The sequence below is a fragment of the Leopardus geoffroyi genome, chromosome C1 (assembly GCF_018350155.1).
Source record: "Leopardus geoffroyi isolate Oge1 chromosome C1, O.geoffroyi_Oge1_pat1.0, whole genome shotgun sequence".
Classification (NCBI taxonomy): Eukaryota; Metazoa; Chordata; class Mammalia; order Carnivora; family Felidae; genus Leopardus; species Leopardus geoffroyi.
The window spans coordinates 188,531,998-188,550,597 of NC_059328.1; the positions used below are offsets into that span (position 1 = coordinate 188,531,998).

Here is an 18,600-nt window from a genome sequence, read left to right on the forward strand (position 1 = left end):
AATTTGGCAGTGTGAAACAGCCCCAAAATCTGTTTTCCTCTAGTACACATTTTAGCACCTTTAGAGATAGTGACTGCTCCATTAGCCTAAGAGCCTGAGTGACCATGACGAATACAGCCCCTTCCTTTGCCAACACACAGTACACATGTAGTGTGAGAAAGAAATAAACCATTATTATTTTAATTCATTGACTTTTGGAACTTTTAACGTTTATTTATTTTTGAGACACAGAGACAGAGCACCAGCGGGGAAAGGGCAGAGAAAGAAGGAGACACAGACTCCGAAGCAGGCTCCGGGCTCTGAGCTGTCAGTGCAGAGCCTGACTTGGGGTTCAAACTCACAGACTGTGAGATCATGACCTGAACTGAAGTCAGATGCTTAACTGACTGAGTCACCCAGGCACCCCATGGAACTTCTGGTTACCACAGCATAATCTGTCCTATCCTGACTAAAACACAGTTTTAAAAGTTCCTACTACATCTTTGGGGTGCCTGGGTGGCGCAGTCGGTTAAGCGTCCGACTTCAGCCAGGTCACGATCTCGCGGTCCGTGAGTTCGAGCCCCGCGTCGGGCTCTGGGCTGATGGCTCAGAGCCTGGAGCCTGTTTCCGATTCTGTGTCTCCCTCTCTCTCTGCCCCTCCCCTGTTCATGCTCTGTCTCTCTCTGTCCCAAAAATAAATAAACGTTGAAAAAAAAAATTTTTTAATAAAAAAAAGTTCCTACTACATCTTGATTATAGACAATGATTGCCCCCTCACCCTACATACAAAAAGTGCCACTCATATGATTCTTTGCAAGAAAAAAACAACTGTTTTAATAAATTAAAAGAGGAAATCAAAACCATAATGAAATACTACCTCATACCCTATAGACAGTTTTGTGGGTTTTTTTAATGGAAAATAGCAAGTGTTGTCAAGGATGCAGAGAAATTGAAACTCTCAAGTGTAGCTGCTGGGGATGTAAATGGTGCAGATGCTATGAAAACAGGTTGACAGTTTCTCACAAAGTTAAACATAGAATTATTTTTTCTTATTTTTTAAATTAAAAAACTTATTTATTTTTGAGGGGGGGGCATGAGTGGGTGGGGGCAGAGAGAGAGGGAGACACAGAATATGAAGCAGGCTCCAGGGTCTGAGCTGTCAGCATACAGCCCAACTCGGGGCTTGAAACCATGAGCCATGAGATCATAACCTGAGCTGAAGTTGGACGCTCAACTGACTGAGCCACCCAGGCAGCCCAGTATAATCTTATTTTTCTGTGAAGAAACATATAAATGTGCACACATAAGAAAAACTCTGACAGTGTATTCACTGAAGAATTACAAGTGACTGTTTCTTAACAGCAAAATCATTTATGTATTACTTCATCCAGTAAATGTTTATAGAACACCTATTATATATAGCAGGCACTGTGCAGATAAACATAGAATTAAATATGACTCAGGAATGTCATGTATATACTAGGTATGTATCCAAAAGAAGTGAAAACATATGTCTACACAGAAACTTGTACATAAATGTTTGTAGCAGCATTATTCATAATAGCCAAAAAGTAGAAACAATTCAAATGCCCCTTAGCCAATGAAAGTAGCATGATTGCTGAATCAGGAATTTGAAATTTCCCAAGCCCCCTTTATTATATTTATGGTAGTGACTTGACCATCATTGATTTGATAAGGTATTCTTGTTTGTTTTGTTTTGCTTTGTTTGGTTTTAATTTTTAATTTTTTTAATTTATTTTTTAATTTACATCCACGTGAGTTAGCATATAGTGCAACAATGATTTCAGGAGTAGATTCCTTAGTGCCTCTTACCCATTTAACCTATCCCCTCTCCCACAACCCTTCCAGCAACCCTCTGTTCTCCATATTTAAGACTCTCTTATGTTTTGTTCCCCTCCCTGTTTTTATATTATTTTTGTTTCCCTTCCCTTATGTTCATCTGTTTGGTCTCTTAAAGTCCTCATATGAGTGAAGTCATATGATATTTGTCTTTCTATGACCAATTTCACTTAGCATAATACCCTCTAGTTCCATCCAGGGAGTTGCAAATGGCAAGATTTCATTCTTTTTGATTGTTGAGTAATACTCCATTGTATATATACCACATCTTCTTTATCCATTCATCCATCGATGGACATTTGGGCTCTTTCCATACTTTGGCTATTGTTGATAGTGCTGCTATAAACATGGGGGTGCATGTGCCCCTTCAAAACATCACACCTGTATCTCTTAGATAAATACCTAGTTGTGCAATTGCTGGATCGTAGGGTAGTTCTATTTTTAATTTTTTGAGGAACCTCCATACTGTTTTCCAGAATGGTTGCACCAGTTTGCATTCCCACCAGTTGATAAGGTATTTATTATTATTATTTTACTGTTTATTTTCAGACAGAGAGAGGCAGAGTGCAAATGAGGGAGGGCCAGAGAGAGGGAGACACAGAATCTGAAGCAGGATCCAGGCTCTGAGCTGTCAGCACAGAGCCTGATGTGGGGCTGGAACTGAAGAATCACGAGATCATGACCTGAGCTGAAGTTGAACACCTAACTGACTGAGCCAGCCAGGCGCCCTGATAAGGTATTTTTAAAGGAGACATTTTGGGATAAAACAAAACTATCATTTAAAAAACACAGTAGTAGAGGAATGAATTGTTAGCCTTTGCAATGGTACAAGGGTTGATAATGTTTCCTAAGTATCAGTTTAGTCTTCATTGGTTCCCTTGCTCAAACACTGAAGGAGTTGTGAGCTTTCTTTGTTCTCAAATAAGTTTAACCAAGTGTGATGTTTTCAGAGCTGATTGTTTTTATCCTAATCCCTTTCCTATGAAAAGAAGGATAGCATCTCTAATAATAATAAAAGAAATACACATTAAAATGAGATACAGGGGCGCCTGGGTGGCGCAGTCGGTTGAGCGTCCGACTTCAGCCAGGTCACGATCTCACGGTCCGTGAGTTCGAGCCCCACGTCGGGCTCTGGGCTGATGGCTCAGGGCCTGGAGCCTGTTTCCGATTCTGTGTCTCCCTCTCTCTCTGCCCCTCCCCTGTTCATGCTCTGTCTCTCTCTGTCCCAAAAATAAATAAAACGTTGAAAAAAAAAATAAAATAAAATAAAATAAAATGAGATACAGGGGTGACTGGATGGCTCAGTTAGTGGAGCATGCAACTCTTGATCTTGGGGTTGTGATTTTGAGCCCCATGATGGGTGTAAAGATTACTTAAAAATCTTTTTAAAAATGAGATACGAGCGCCTGGGTGGCTCAGCCAATGATCAGGTCATGATCTCATAGTTCATGGGTTCAAGCCCTGCATCGGGCTCTCTGCTGTCAGTGCAGAGCCCAATTCAGATCCTCTGTCTCTGTCTCTCTCTCTCTCTCTGCCCCTCCCCCACTCATCCTCTCTCTCTCTCTCTCTCTCTCTCTCTCTCTCTGTGTCTCTTACTTTCTCTCTCTCTCTCAGAAATAAACATTAAAAAAATGAGATAGAATATTTTACCTACCTGTTTTGCAAAGATAGATAATGCCTATTATTGTCATGGGTTGTTAAGATGAATACTCTGAATCATGAATAGAAAGAGTGTAAATGATACAGTTTTATTGGAGGACAAATTGAGAATATCAAAATTTTATATATACAGAAATTTGACATGACATTCCTGTTCTAGGAATGTATCCTTTAGTAGTGCTGACACAATTGTTCATAGCACATATATTCAAGAATGTTCTCTACAGGGGCGCCTGGGTGGCGCAGTCGGTTAAGCGTCCGACTTCAGCCAGGTCACGATCTCGCCGTCCGTGAGTTCGAGCCCCGCGTCGGGGTCTGGGCTGATGGCTCAGAGCCTGGAGCCTGTTTCCGATTCTGTGTCTCCCTCTCTCTCTGCCCCTCCCCCGTTCATGCTCTGTCTCTCTCTGTTCCAAAAATAAATAAACGTTGAAAAAAAAAAAAAAAAAGAATGTTCTCTACAGCATTGTTGGTAAGAGCTGAAAAACTATACAATTTCCTGTCTATCAGTGGGGAATTAGATACATAAATTATACTACATATGTGGAATAGAATCCTATGCAATCACTTGTTAAAATGAGACGAATCTACCAACAGCATTTTTCACAGAAGTGGAACAAACAATCCCAAAATTTGTATGGAATTACAAAAGACCCTGAATAGCCAAAGCAATCTTGAAAAACAAAACTGGAGGTATCCCAATTCCAGACTTCAGGTTATATTACAAAGCTGTAGTAATCAAAACAGTATGGTACTGGCACATAAATAGAGACATAGAGCAATGGAACAGAATAGAAAAACCAGAAATAAACCCACAATTACATGGTATTCATCAAAGGAGGAAAAAACATACAAAGGGAAAAAGACAGTCTCTTCAACAAATGGTGTTGCGAAAAAGAATGAAGTTGAACCACTTTCTGACACCATAACACAAAAATAAACTCAAAATGGATTAAAGACCTAAATGTGAGACCTGAAACCATAAAAATCCTAGAAAAGAGCACAGGCAGTAATTTCTCTGACATTGGCCGTAGCAACATTTTTCTAGATATGTCTCCTGGGACAATGGAAATAAAAGCAAAAATAAACTTGGGACTACATCAAAATAAAAAGCTTCTTGGAGCACCAGTCTGGCTTAGTTGGTAGAGCATGTGACTCTTGATCTTAGGGTTGTGAGTTTGAGCCCCACATTGGGTGTAGAGATTACTTAGAAAGAAAAAAGCTTCTGCACAGCAAAGGACACAATGAACGAAACTAAAAGGCAGCCTACTGAATGGGAGAAGATATTTGCAAATGACATATCCAGTAAAGGGGTAGTACCCAAAATATATAAAGACCTTATACAACTTAACACCCAAAAAACAAATAATCCAGTTTAAAAATGGGCAGAAGGGGCGCCTGGGTGGCACAGTCGGTTAAGCGTCCGACTTCAGCCAGGTCACGATCTCGCGGTCCGTGAGTTCGAGCCCCGCGTCGGGCTCTGGGCTGATGGCTCAGAGCCTGGAGCCTGTTTCCGATTCTGTGTCTCCCTCTCTCTCTGACCCTCCCCCGTTCATGCTCTCTCTCTGTCCCAAAAATAAATAAACGTTGAAAAAAAAATTAAAAAAAAAAATAAAAATGGGCAGAAGACATGAACAAACATTTCTCCAAAGAAGACATACAGATGGCCAACAGATGCATGAAAAGATGCTCAACAACACTTATCATCAGGAAAATGCAAATCAACTACAATGAGATATCACCCCACACTGTTCAGAATGGCTAAAATCAACAGCACAAGAAACAAGTGTTGGCGAGGATGTGGAGAAAAAGGAACTCTCATGCATTGTTAGTGGGAATGCAAAATGGTGCAGACACTGTGGAAAATAGTATGAAAATTTCGCACAAAATTAAAAATAGAACTACCTTATGATCCAGTAATCACACTACTGGGTGTTTACCCCTCAAAATAAGCAAATAAATAAAACCACTAACTCAAAGGGATACATGCACCCCTATGTTTATTGCAGCATTATTTACAGTAGCCAAATTATGGAAGCAGCCCAAGTCTCCATCCATAGATAAATGGATAAGAAGATGTGGTATATATACACAATGAAATATTATTCAGCCATAAGAAGGAATGAAATCTTACCATTTGCAACAACATGGATGGAGCTAGAGAGTATAATGCTAAGAGAAATAAGTCAGTCAGAGAAAGACAAATACCACATGATTTCACTCATATGTGGAATTTAAGAAACAAAACAAATGAGCAAAGGAAAAGAGAGAGAGAGAGTCTTAACTATAGAGAACAAACTGATGGGGTGAGGGGATTGGTGAAATAGGTGATGGGAATTAAAGAGTACACTTATCAGGATGAGCACTGGGTAATGTATAGAATTGTTGAATCACTATATTGCACACCTGTAACTAATATAACACTGTATATTCACTATACTGGAATTAAAATTTTAAACTTAATAATTAATTAGTTAATTAAATAAGATTAATCTGTAGATACTGACTTGGAAGAATGCCTGAGCTATATTTGGTGGGGGAAATTCTATGATTCATATTTCTGTGAGGGAAGAAAACTGCTACTAAAGTAGTTCTATTACTATTACTATTACTAATAATAGCAAACACCATTTGTAAGATACTTCCTTAAGCATAGTACATTATTTTATTTAATCTTCACAATTATTCACAAATAATCTGCCCCTGTGTGATAAGTGTATAATAACACCATTTGTAAGTGAGCAAAATGGGGAATAGTTTAAGTAAGTAACTTGTGCAAGAGCTCATAGACTAAAAACTAGAATTTGAACCCGGGCAGTCTGGCTCTAGAGTCCATTATCTTAATCCACTAGGTCAAGTTATCTGATATATATACAGATATGTGTGTGTGTGTGTGTGTGTGTGTGTGTGTGTGTGTATACATACATATATATGCATACATACAAAACTTAACAATCATATACATCAAATTCTTAACAATGGTTATTTCTTTTTTTTTTTTTTCAACGTTTATTTATTTTTGGGACAGAGAGAGACAGAGCATGAACGGGGGAGGGGCAGAGAGAGAGGGAGACACAGAATCGGAAACAGGCTCCAGGCTCTGAGCCATCAGCCCAGAGCCCGACGCGGGGCTCGAACTCACGGACCGCGAGATCGTGACCTGGCTGAAGTCGGACGCTTAACCGACTGCGCCACCCAGGCGCCCCTACAATGGTTATTTCTTGATGAAGGATTACAGGGACTTCCAAATTCTAAGTTAATTTTTTGAGGTAATATTTAGATTGTTTGTTATACTGTGAATATACTACTTTTGTAGACAAATAATTATTTAGTTCCTGCCATGAGCCAGGCACTAATCTAGGTACTGGGGAAAGGAATATTTTAGTAATAAAGTAACTAGCTACTAACAAATAACTCAATTATTTCAATATTTTAACAAAGTTAAACTATTTTTCATTCATATCACAGCCTGAATTGAATGTTCAGCAGGCAGCTTTTCATATTTTGATTCAAGGATTCTGTCTCCTATCAACTTACGGTGGCACCATCTTCTGAGGCAGGTATATGCAAACATTTTCTTTTTTTTTTTTTTTTTAATCTTCATTTATTTTTGAGAGAGAGACAGAGTGTGAGCAGGGGAGGAGCAGAGAGAAAGGGAGACACAGAATCTGAAGCAGGCTCCAGGCCCTGAGCTGTCAGCACAGAGCCTGAAGCGGGGCTCGAACTCACGAACCGTGAGATCATGCCCTGAGCCGAGGTCAGATGCTCGACCGACTGAGCCACTCAGGCACCCCGCAAACATTTTCTATAAAAGATAGTAATATTTTAAGTTTTTTGGAACATACTGTCACCGTTCTGCAATTGTGGCATGAAAGCAACATAAAAAATAAACAAATAGGCGCGCCTGGGTGGCGCAGTCGGTTAAGCGTCCGACTTCAGCCAGGTCACGATCTCGCGGTCCGTGAGTTGGAGCCCCGCGTCGGGCTCTGGGCTGATGGCTCGGAGCCTGGAGCCTGTTTCTGATTCTGTGTCTCCCTCTCTCTCTGCCCCTCCCCCGTTCATGCTCTGTCTCTCTCTGTCCCAAAAATAAATAAATGCTGAAAAAAAATTAAAAAAAAATAAACAAATAAATGGACATGACTATGTTCCAATAAACATTTATTTACAAACACTGTGGTGGGCTGGATTTCACCCATGGGTGATCATTTACCAGTCCCTGTTCCAAGGTCTTCTCAGAGATGTGGACTGGATCCTCTCTGCATTCAAAAGGTCAAAAAAAAAATAATAAGGCAGGCAAGAAATGGGACATGACTTCTACCCATATCTTCTTGGCCAGAATCAAGACTCATGGCCCCAACCAAGTAAGCCTGGAATATGTCATTTTCTTGTGACTTAATGAAAGGAAAAGAGATTTGTGACCATCTAGGCAGCCTGTGGCAGAGTCAGCTCTTTTTGTCACCAAATATTTTTCCTTTGTATAGATAATACTCTCCCCATCTCCAAAGAGGACAGCCCAAAGTTCCACCCAGTAAATATATTCAGCTCAAAGTCCAAGCTTTCCAGGTAATGTCCAGTTTTCTCTATCAGGTTCAAATATGGCTCTTTATGGTCTGGTGACCTATGAACTAAAAAGACAAATAATCTGCCCAGACACACCCATGCCCATTGGTAATGCAACAAAGACAGGAAAATTGAAACACTCTCATTCAGAACAAGGAAGAATTGAACACACAGTTCTCACTGGATCACATCATTTTGACACTACACTTGATCTTAGCCAAAAGGCCGAGAAGCGATAGGATCACATCATTTTGAAATCCCATTGGGTAAATATTGTAAAGTTCTCTTTCTGTGGGGGTGAGTCAACACCTCTGATGGTTCTGAGACCTCATAACAGTCTGTTACTCCATGAGGATGCCCTTACTCCACTCAAGCTCCAATATCCTGTACTGGGCAACCATCTGAATGAATGTCTTCCTCCCCCTATCCAAGTTCTAACATCCATTGGTAGGTCTCCCCACCAAAGGACACCCTTCTTACCCCAGTCAGCCTCTGACTCCTCTGTCCAGGTGACACTATGTCGTCACTTAGCTTCTCAGCTCCACCTAATGACTTTGGGATGGAATAGTTCAGGAAGGGAAAGTCAAAGAAAGAAAGAAAGAAAGAAAGAAAGAAAGAAAGAAAGAAAGAAAGAAAGAAAGAAAGAAAGAAAAGGAAATGAAGGGGAAAGAAAAAGAGGCAAAGGAAAAGCTCATAGCCTTCCTTAACTAATTTCTTCTTTTTTTTTTTAAAGATTTATTTATTTTTGAGAGAAAGAACACAAGTGGGGAAGGGGCAGAGGTGGCAGCGGGTAGGGAAGAAGATCCAAAGCAGGCTCTGAGCTGACTGACAGCAGCAAGCCCATTACAGGGCTGGAACTCATGAACTATGAGATCATGACCTGAGCCAAAGTCAGACGTTCAACCGACTGAGCCACCCTGCTGCCCCTAATTTCTTATAATTGAGATATAGAAGCAGAAGTTTTACCTGCGAGTTTCCAAATTTTAGATTCTATTCCCTTCTATTTCTTCTTAGAAACCCATGAGGGAATTCTTTCCTGATCTCATCCCTTTCTTATAATATCTTGCCACACACTGTTAAAAATAACCTCTATTAAGTTTCTATTTTCTATTCCCCCAGGAGTCAGTAGACACATAGTCTGCTGCTCAAGTCATCTCAGGCAATAATTCTGCCAAATGTTTTGCCACTGCATCTCATGACTAACCATCTTTCATTGACAGATACTGGGTTCATTGTAGCCCACCATCCACTTGCCATGTAAATGCCACATAGGTTTGTTTGTTTGTTTGTTTGTTTGTTTGTTTGTTTTTTACAGTTGCGTTCCACTTTCAGCAGTGAACAAAACACATAAAGACTCTACTTTTGCTGAGCTTACATCTGTAGTATTCTTCTAACTCCTCATATGGTTTTGTTTTAGGAAGGGCATGATTACTTTAAAATGTACTCGAGATTTGTTTTAGTCAGGTATCGTAAGACGTGGAGACACAGAAACTGGCATAAAGGAAGAAGTTTTTATACTCATGGATCCCTAGAAGCAGGAGGCATGGCACACCACACAAGACCACACGGCAAGCACCATGAGGTAAACAGAGTGAGGGGAAAGTGTAGGCTAAAGCTTTTCTTTGGGTTTTCATGGGAAGGAAGGGGTGAGGCAGGATAAGCAAACTAAGCAGGTTTAGGATTGGATAGTTTGATTTCCCTGGGCTCCCAGCTATAAGAATGGTTCCCTGGTGCCCAGTACCTGGCCCTAGAGTGATTTAGGGTGGGAGGTTAGTGTCCTCAATTGCAGGAACCTGGTAAAAGGAGGGGTGGACTCAGGATTGGTTGGTTTGCTTATCAAAGGCTTATTCTCAGGCAAGTTCTTTACTACCTCTGGGAGGGGCAGTTCCTCTCTGGGTCCCTAAGGTCAAAGCATCATAAAATACAAAACATTTTAAAAGGTGAGGGAAAGTTCTCTTCACTTGGATCACTCTCTATAGGTTTCTCATCTATTTAGCAGGACTCAAATTGTATCTTCTTTAGCCACCTTTTCACATCCCCAAATATACATCACCCAGATACAAAAAGCATCAAGATTTGGCAAACTTCCTTCCTCTCTGTCGTCTTCTTTCTCTCCTGAATTCTCTTAGGTCAAACTCCAGACATGCCATTTCATCTCTACATACTTTAGAATGCTTTCCTTGACGGTTGATTGTCTGACTCTTCATTTTGGCTCAGGTCATGATCTCACAGTCATGAGATGAAGCCCCTGTGGGGCTCAGTGCAGAGTATGGAGCCTGCTTGAGATTCTCTTCTGTCTTCTCCTTCTGTCCCTCTGCCACTCATTCTTTCTCTCTCTCTTTCAAAATCAAATACACTTTTAAAAAATGGGGGGGGGGGTCTGGGTGGCTCAGAATGCATTCCTTAAAAAATGGCTGTTTTTCTTAAATTACCATATTATTTCCAGGTACCTAGAAATAAAATCACTCATCTTTTTAAAAAGATTAACTGATTCAAAAAAAAATTTTTTTAATGTTTATTTATTTATTTTTGAGGGGGAGAGGGAATGAGAGAGAGGGGAGAAAGATTCCCAAGCAGACTCCACACTGCCAGCGCAGAACCTTACACAGGTCTTGAACTCACGAACCGTGAGATTGTGACCTGAGCCAAAACCAAGAGTCAGACACTTAACTGACTGAGCCACCCAGGCCCCCCAAGAATAACTGATTTTTTTAAGAGTAACTGATTTTTTGAGAGTTATGGTGCCTCTCTGTGATAGGCAGAATAATGCCCCCACCAAAAAATGCCCATTTCTAGCCCTAGAACCTGTGAATGTTACCATACATAGCAAAAGGAATTTGCAAATGCAATTAAGTTAAGAATCTTGAGATGGGAGGGGCGCCTGGGTGGCTCAGTCAGTTGGGCGTCTGACTTCGGCTCAGGTCATGATCTCGCGGTCCGTGGGTTCAAGCCCCGCGTCGGGCTCTGTGCTGACAGCTCAGAGCCTGGAGCCTGTTTCAGATTCTGTGTCTCCCTCTCCCACTCGCACTGTCTCCTTCTGTCTCAAAAATAAATAAATGTTTAAAAAAATTAAAAAAAAAAAGAATCTTGAGAAGGGAATTGAGGTCTATCCCAACGGGGCTTTTCTGTAGACCTACATTGTTGGAAACACCTCATAGAGTACATATGTGGTTTCCTTTATTCACATTTCTTATATGTTAGATCTGTGGGAAAGAATTATAAGACATCTATCTGCTAAAACTTGTGAGAGACCTAATAGTATTTTTTTTTTTAATTTTAGGTATTGGCATATCTCAACAATCTGTACAGTTCTAGGGTGTGGTAGTTTAGGAGTGAATATGATTTGAACTCATTCACATTCAGAGGGTATTTGAAATTGAGTACCAGGCAGATCCATCGACTGTGACCCTGAACGTGGCCTGAAAGAAATTGGATCCCAAAGATTACAGGTGGAGAATTTTAAAAGTCTGTCCATATTCAAGTGGAGATCAAAAAAGTCCAACTGAAAGAACTCTGGACTGACAGTGACAACTGTGGATTGAACAACAGTTCTTTTTTTTTATTTTAACTTTATTTATTTTAGAGAGAGAGAGTGGGGAGGGGGCAGAGGATCTGAAGCAGACCCCTGCACTGACAGCAAAGAGCCTGATGCAGGGCTCAAACTCACAAACCATGAGATCATGACCGCAGCCAAAGTTGGACACACAACGAACTGAGCCACCCAGGCACCCCCAAAAAGTTCTTTTTAAAAGGAATTTTTTGAAGATTATGATTCTGACTTTGGAGGAACTATGGTGATTGGCAGTGGCAGCAATCACATGTAAAATTCCTTAAATAAAAAGTTATTGGCTTAAATAAAAAAGAATCTTGAGATAGGGAGGTTATTCTTAATTATTCAGATGCACCCAATATTATCATAAGAGTCCTTATAATTAAAAGAAGGGGGCAAGATAGAGTCTGAGGAGGAGATGTAACAACTGAAGCCGAGCCATGAATGTGGGAAACCTTCAGAAGTTGGAAAAGGCAAAAAAAGATTCCCTCCTGGAGCCTACAAGCTCTAAATGTCTTGCTGACACACTGATTTTAGCCCCATGAAGCCCATTTTTTACCTACCACTATCAGGCAACAAATTTGTGTTGTTTTAAGCCACTAAATTTGTGGTAATTTGTTACAACAATAGGAAACTAATGCACTGTCTTTGTATGTGAACATGAGCATGTTTCTAGCCAACCTAAAAAGTACACAATTACTGAATCCTACTCTTACCAAAAATTGATATCATTTTGATTATATATATATATATATATATATATATATATATATATATAATTACCTTATAGGAATCAGGCTTTTATTTTTCTTTTAAGTCTTGTGTGTGTGTGTGTGTGTGTGTGTGTGTGTAATCTCTATACCCAACAGAGGGCTTGAACTCATAACCCCAAGATCAGGAGTCACATGCTCTACCAACTGAACCAGCCAGGCACTCTGAGCTTTTCTTTTTTATTTAGCAGCTCTTCTCAGATTTTGAGCTTGAGAGACAAGAGAATTTTCACAGTAGTGATAAAATAATTAAATATCTGGAGAATGCCAAATATATTTAATTATGATTAACATCATCTCCATTTACCAGGTGAAAGTGAACCTCTTTGTGGTTTGTCTAGGAAACTCCAAATAAAGTTTAGGTGTATAACAGTTTTACTATTTTGAATTTGAAGTTTGAATGTGAGGACGATATTTTTAAAATTTATGGGAGAAAAAACATTTTTAATTTTTTAAAAAGTTTATTTATTTATTTTGAGAAAGTGCGAGCAGGGGAGAGGCAGAGAGAGGAGGGGGAAAGAGAATTCTATGCAGATTCCACGCTGTCAGTGCAAAGCCCAATGCAGGGCTCGAACCCATGAACCATGACCTCAGCCGAAGTCAGACACTTAACTGACTGAGCCACCCAGACGCCCCCAAAATTGTAATCTTTTAAAGAGTTATCAGAGCAGACAAGATATGAATACAAGTCATACAAGTATTAATCTCTGTAAGTCAATCAAAATAAGAGTTCTGTTAAACTTTAGATAAGTTATAATCTTTTTTTTTTTGGAAATATGCAAAGTATGCTGCATGTTTACTCAGAAAATATTTCACACAATAGAAGAATCTTATTTGAATCTTGGGAAAGCTAGGAATTTCTGAAGAATTTTATAACTGGATCTCCCCTTGTGTCATTATGCACTGTTATGTAATACTTGTGCAGATAATAGACCAATCTAGGGGCACAACTTTAAGGTTTATTAACACCTTGTCTATACATAGAGCTTTTCTCTCCAATGTGGCTTAGTTCATTTGTATATTTCCATAAGACTTTCCTATTTCCCTTTGAGAAAGGAGAGAGAAAAAGTCATGCCTCCAGAACCCTTATACTTCTCAAGAGATCATGAAGCTCCAGACAAGTTAGAAACAACAGGTCCTACTCTATTTAGATTTCCGTTCTACCACACATTCAGGATCATTCATATATGTGTTACATAAACCAAGTGAATCATTTTAAAGTTCTCTTGTCTTTTTACTAAATCCATATGCCTGGAGTTAGCCAAACTGTAAGGTTTAGAGCCAACTATCATGTTTAGGGAGCACACACTTTCCACAAGACTGCCCTTACTCTGACACTAAATGCAAATTTTAGAGGGTTCCCAAAACCACCCTCAGGTTTGGTAATACTAGAAGGACTCACAGAACTTACTAAAAGCTGCTTTATACTCATGGTTACAATTTTTAAAAATTTTTTAATTTTTAAGTTATCCCCACACACAAAGTGGGGATCAAACTCACAACCCCAAGATCAAGAGTTTCATGCTCCACAGAGTGAGCCAGCCAGGGCCCCTCCGCCCACCCCTCCACCCCCGCCATGGTTACTATTTCTTAAAGGGAAAGGATACGTATCAAAATTAGCTCATGAAAGGAGCACATAAAAGGCAAAAATCTGGGAGCACTTCAAACATAAAACTTTCAATGTCCTTTCTCATGCAGTTGACACATTGTTACTCTCCCAGTGTTGATGTTTGACAATATTCATAGAGGACTACCAACCAGGGAAGCTCATTTGAGCTTCCAGGTACAGAGTTTTTATAAAGGCTTCGTCACATAGGCATGATTGATTGCCCATTGGGTTGAACGCAGTCTCCAAGGTTAGTTACATTATTGGTCACATGGCCACCCCCCACCCTAAATAAAGACACTCCTATTGAGTATACATAAAACATATATTAAAAGGAAAATACTCAGTTTGGTTACCAAGGTTCTGTTAACAGAGGAAAAAAAAAAAAAAAAAAAAACAAACAGCGATTTTCTCACAGGTGTATCTCATCTGTAAAGCTTTTCCCTTATCTTCAGGTATTAGCATTGCAAAAGGCAGGGTTAGAGTTGTTTTTGTTTGAGAGTATAAATTACACAAAGTCTCAAAATTTCACTTAATCCCGGATCTAGAACTGAAACCTGGTTTTGTTGTGTTTTGTTTTTGTTTTCTTGGGGCACAAAGTTGTGTTTGTATGTTTGTTTCCTATCTGTAGGATGTGATATGTATGTTTACCCTTAGTGGAAGCAAGTGGTGTGAATTTTGTTCCACATTTCTTTAGTTTCCTTCTTGATATCTCCCTCCTATGGTCTATTTGAATTATTGTCTTAATTTAATTTAATTACATGCCATTTACTGAGCACTTAGGTTAAGTCAAACAAAGATACTATCTTGTTTAATAGTCACAATAACTCTTTGAGGTAGATGTTACTTCTATTTTACATACTAGAAAAGTGCCAAAGAAGTTAAATCATTTACCCGAGGACTTAAGATCCATCAAATAGTAGGAGATGAAGCTGAGATTTGAACTCCTGCTACACTGTTTGTTTTTTTAATGTTTACTTATTTTTAAGAGAGAGAGAGCATGGGGGAGGGGCAGAGAGAGAGGGAGACACAGAATGTGAGGCAGGTTTCAGACTCTGAGCTGTCAGCAGAGAGCCCGACACAGGGCTCAAACTCCTGAACCACGAGACCATGACCTGAGCCGAAGTCCGTTGCTTAACGGACTGAGCCACCCAGGTGCCCCTCTGCTACATTGTAATTGTGTCTGTACTAGTAGGCTTTCCCCATCAATCAGCAGCAGTTTCAGGGCACAGATTATGTATTGTACGTCTTTGAATGACCAGAACAAAGTATAGAGTCTAGTATGTTGCAGGCATATAAATGAATGAGCTATCTTTTACAATTTTATAATTGTTAAACATGCATAGATCTTATTTTTTGAAAAAGTAAGTCCCCTGAGGGCAAGGAATGTTGAAGTTGGAGCAGAGGTGCTGATGTCAAAACTAGAGACCAGCCAATAGTCTGTTCAGGCCCATACCATGATGTAGTTCAGGATCTGGACCTTAGTTTTACAAGAAACTCAATTTTGACCATGAATCTAGAGTTAATAACTTTAGAGGGAATTGCTCATTTTGTACAAGCTCACAAGAAAATGATGAAAGAGTGTAAGTATAATTTAACTGGTCAGAGATGAGATTTTCTTGGGCTGTTTTGAAGAGTTGGCTCCCCAAAACATATCACCTCTGTGTTTTCTGGGTAGACTACCCTCTCTGGAGGCTATTCAAACTGTTATGTCTCAATGTTCAGGAAAAAATTTTTTAATGTTCAGGGAACTTTTCAACTAAAATAGGAACTCAATTGAAACAGATGCTCTTGATTTACACAGGGTCTAGAGTATTTAGGGTAAATAAAGGAAAGACATTAATATTTTCATTCAGGGGGTGCCTGGCTAGCTCAGTCAGTAAAGCGTGCAACTCTTGATCTCAGGGTTGTGAGTTTGAGATTGGATGTACAGATTACTTAAAACTAAAATCTTAAGAAAAAAAAGATTTCAGAGGCACTTGCATGGCTCAGTCCAAATTCAGCTCAGGCCGTGATCTCACGGTTCATGAGTTAGAGCCCTGTGTCGGGCTCTGTGCTGTCAGCTCGGAGCCTGGAGCCTGGAGCCTGCTTCAGATTCTGTGTCTCCCTCTCCCTCTCTGCCCCTCCCCACTCACTCTCTGTAGCTCTCTCTCTCTCAAAAATAAATAAACATTAAAATTTTTTTTTAACGTTTATTTATTTTTGAGACAGACAGAGACAGAGCATGAACAGGGGAGGGTCAGAGAGAGGGAGACACAGAATCCGAAACAGGCTCCAGGCTCTGAGCTGTCAGCACAGAGCCTGACGTGGGGCTCGAACTCACAGACTGAGAGATCATGACCTGAGCCAAAGTCGGACGCTTAACCGACTGAGCCACCCAGGCGCCCCAAAAATAAATAAACATTTAAAAAAAAAATTTTTTTTTATTTCATTCAGGTACTGATCTGATGGCAGGAAGTCCTCAGAAAATGACAGATTGAAGAGAGCAACAATAGGCTCATGAGAGGAAACCATCCTGTATTTAGTTGCATGAGCCAGACTGAGAAGTAAAACATGGCTGTTAGAACAGATGGTCTGAAGTTTGAACCTGTTTCCAACCTATGTCCTAACTACCTCTCTTTCCTCCAAGTACCTGTGGTCTCTGGAAGGAGAGGACTTTTGCAAAAAGAAAAATATGTCTCACCAAAGAACAGGTTAGGAAGCACAAAAGCTGCTTCCCTCCTACCTGGAGAAGAACAAGAACCCCTGATGGTGGTAGTCTGCAGAAAATGGGCAATGGTGTGGACATCGCCTGTGTTCAAAAATGTGGCAGCAGTCAACAGCAGAAAGATGGCAATACTAGCAGACACCAGGGAGTCTGCAAGGGAATACAAAACGACAGGCAGCAGCTCAATTCTATAATAGAAACAGTCTCTATGGCCCATCCTCTGGGGATTCCTAAAGGATACAGTGAGGGAGATTGTGTTATCTTGGGTTCTTAACTTCTCTGAAAAGGCAAATGGGGGTAATAATAAGAGTACCTATTGGGGTACCTGGGTGGTTCAGTCAGTTGAGCATCCTACTCTTAATTTTGGTTCAGGTCATGATCCCAGGATCATGAGATCAAGTCTCACATTGGGCTCCATGCTGAGTGTGGAGCGTGCTTAAGATTCTCTCTCTCAGGGAGCCTCGGTGGCTCAGTTGGTTAAGTGTCCGACTTCGGCTCAGGTCATGATCTCGTGGTTCACGGGTTCAAGCCCTGCATAGGGCTCTGTGCTGACGGCTCAGAGCCTGGAGCCTGCTTCAAATTCTGTGTCTCCCTGTCTCTGCCCCTCCTCTGCTCACGCTCTATCTCTCTACAAAAATAAATAGACATTAAAAAAAAAAAAAGATTCTCTCTCCCTCTGCCTCTCTCCCCTGTTTGTGCATGCACGTGCACACTTGCTCTCCCTCTCTCTAAAAAAAAAAAAAAAAAAAAAAAAAAAAGAGTTGACTTAAAAAAAGAGTACCTATTGTCTAAATTCGTTTAAGGATTATATCATATGATGCATATGATGAGCACTGAAAAAAATACTAATTGTTACACTGATAAAAATGTTAATTCATTATTTTAAAATGGGGTCATTTATAGTCACTCCAATACCCGTCATACTGTTCTGAGAACATACCAGGCACACTCCTGCTTGGTTTCTTTGAATAAACTGTTCTCTTTGCCTGAAACACTTTTCCTCTAGATATCACGATGGTTGGCTCCCTAAAGTCATTTTTTTAAATTGTTAGTGTTTTGCCATATTTGCTTTCTTTCTTTTTTAAGTTTATTTATTTGTTTTGAGAGAGAGAGAGTGAGTGCATGTGCACAGGAGGGGCACTATCATCACAGAGCCTGATGAGGGGCTTGAACTCACAAACCGTGAGATCATGACCCAAGCCAAAACTACGAGTTGGACACTTAACTGACTGAGCCCCTAAAGTCATTTATTCAAATGTCACTTAAATGAGGCCTTTCCTTACCATCCTAGAATATCTTATTCCCCTGTCCTGCTTTATTTTTCTCTGTAGTATCTAGTACTCTCTAATATACTAGATATTTATTTATTTAGTTTCCCCTTACTAGAATATAAGTTTCATGAAGTGTGGAGGTTTTTACATGTTTTATTCATTGGTATGTCCTTAGTGCTTATAATAAAGCCTGACAGAGAGTAAACATTCATAGTTGTTGACTACATAAAAGATGTTTTGTTTTTTTTTTTAATTTTTTTTTTCAACGTTTATTCATTTTTGGGACAGAGAGAGACAGAGCATGAACGGGGGAGGGGCAGAGAGAGAGGGAGACACAGAATCGGAAGCAGGCTCCAGGCTCTGAGCCATCAGCCCAGAGCCTGATGCGGGGCTCGAACTCACAGACCGCGAGATCGTGACCCGGCTGAAGTCGGACGCCTAACCGATTGCGCCACCCAGGCGCCCCTAAAAGATGTTTACTACTTGAACTACATGAAAGATCCAAAACATCTCCTTCTATTTATTACAAGGCACATCAAAGGTCTCGTAACAGAAGGATCTCTTTTGCTATTATCAGTCCATCCCCAAAAGTACATGAAGCCTCTACTGGCACCTAGAAATAATTTAATCCCCTTATTCAT

At 40.1% G+C, this 18,600-nt stretch overlaps 1 non-coding gene and 1 pseudogene across 1 annotated transcript; one reads left to right on the forward strand and one right to left on the reverse strand.

Moving 5' to 3' along the window:
• Positions 1 to 8,141: 8,141 nt before the first annotated feature.
• LOC123600069 lies at positions 8,142 to 8,292 on the reverse strand (annotated as a pseudogene).
• A 2,861-nt stretch (positions 8,293 to 11,153) lies between these two features.
• On the forward strand, positions 11,154 to 11,284 carry LOC123600249. The gene has a single exon (XR_006713608.1). It is a non-coding gene; the product is annotated as a small nucleolar RNA SNORA18 (small nucleolar RNA).
• The last annotated feature ends 7,316 nt before the right edge of the window (positions 11,285 to 18,600 follow it).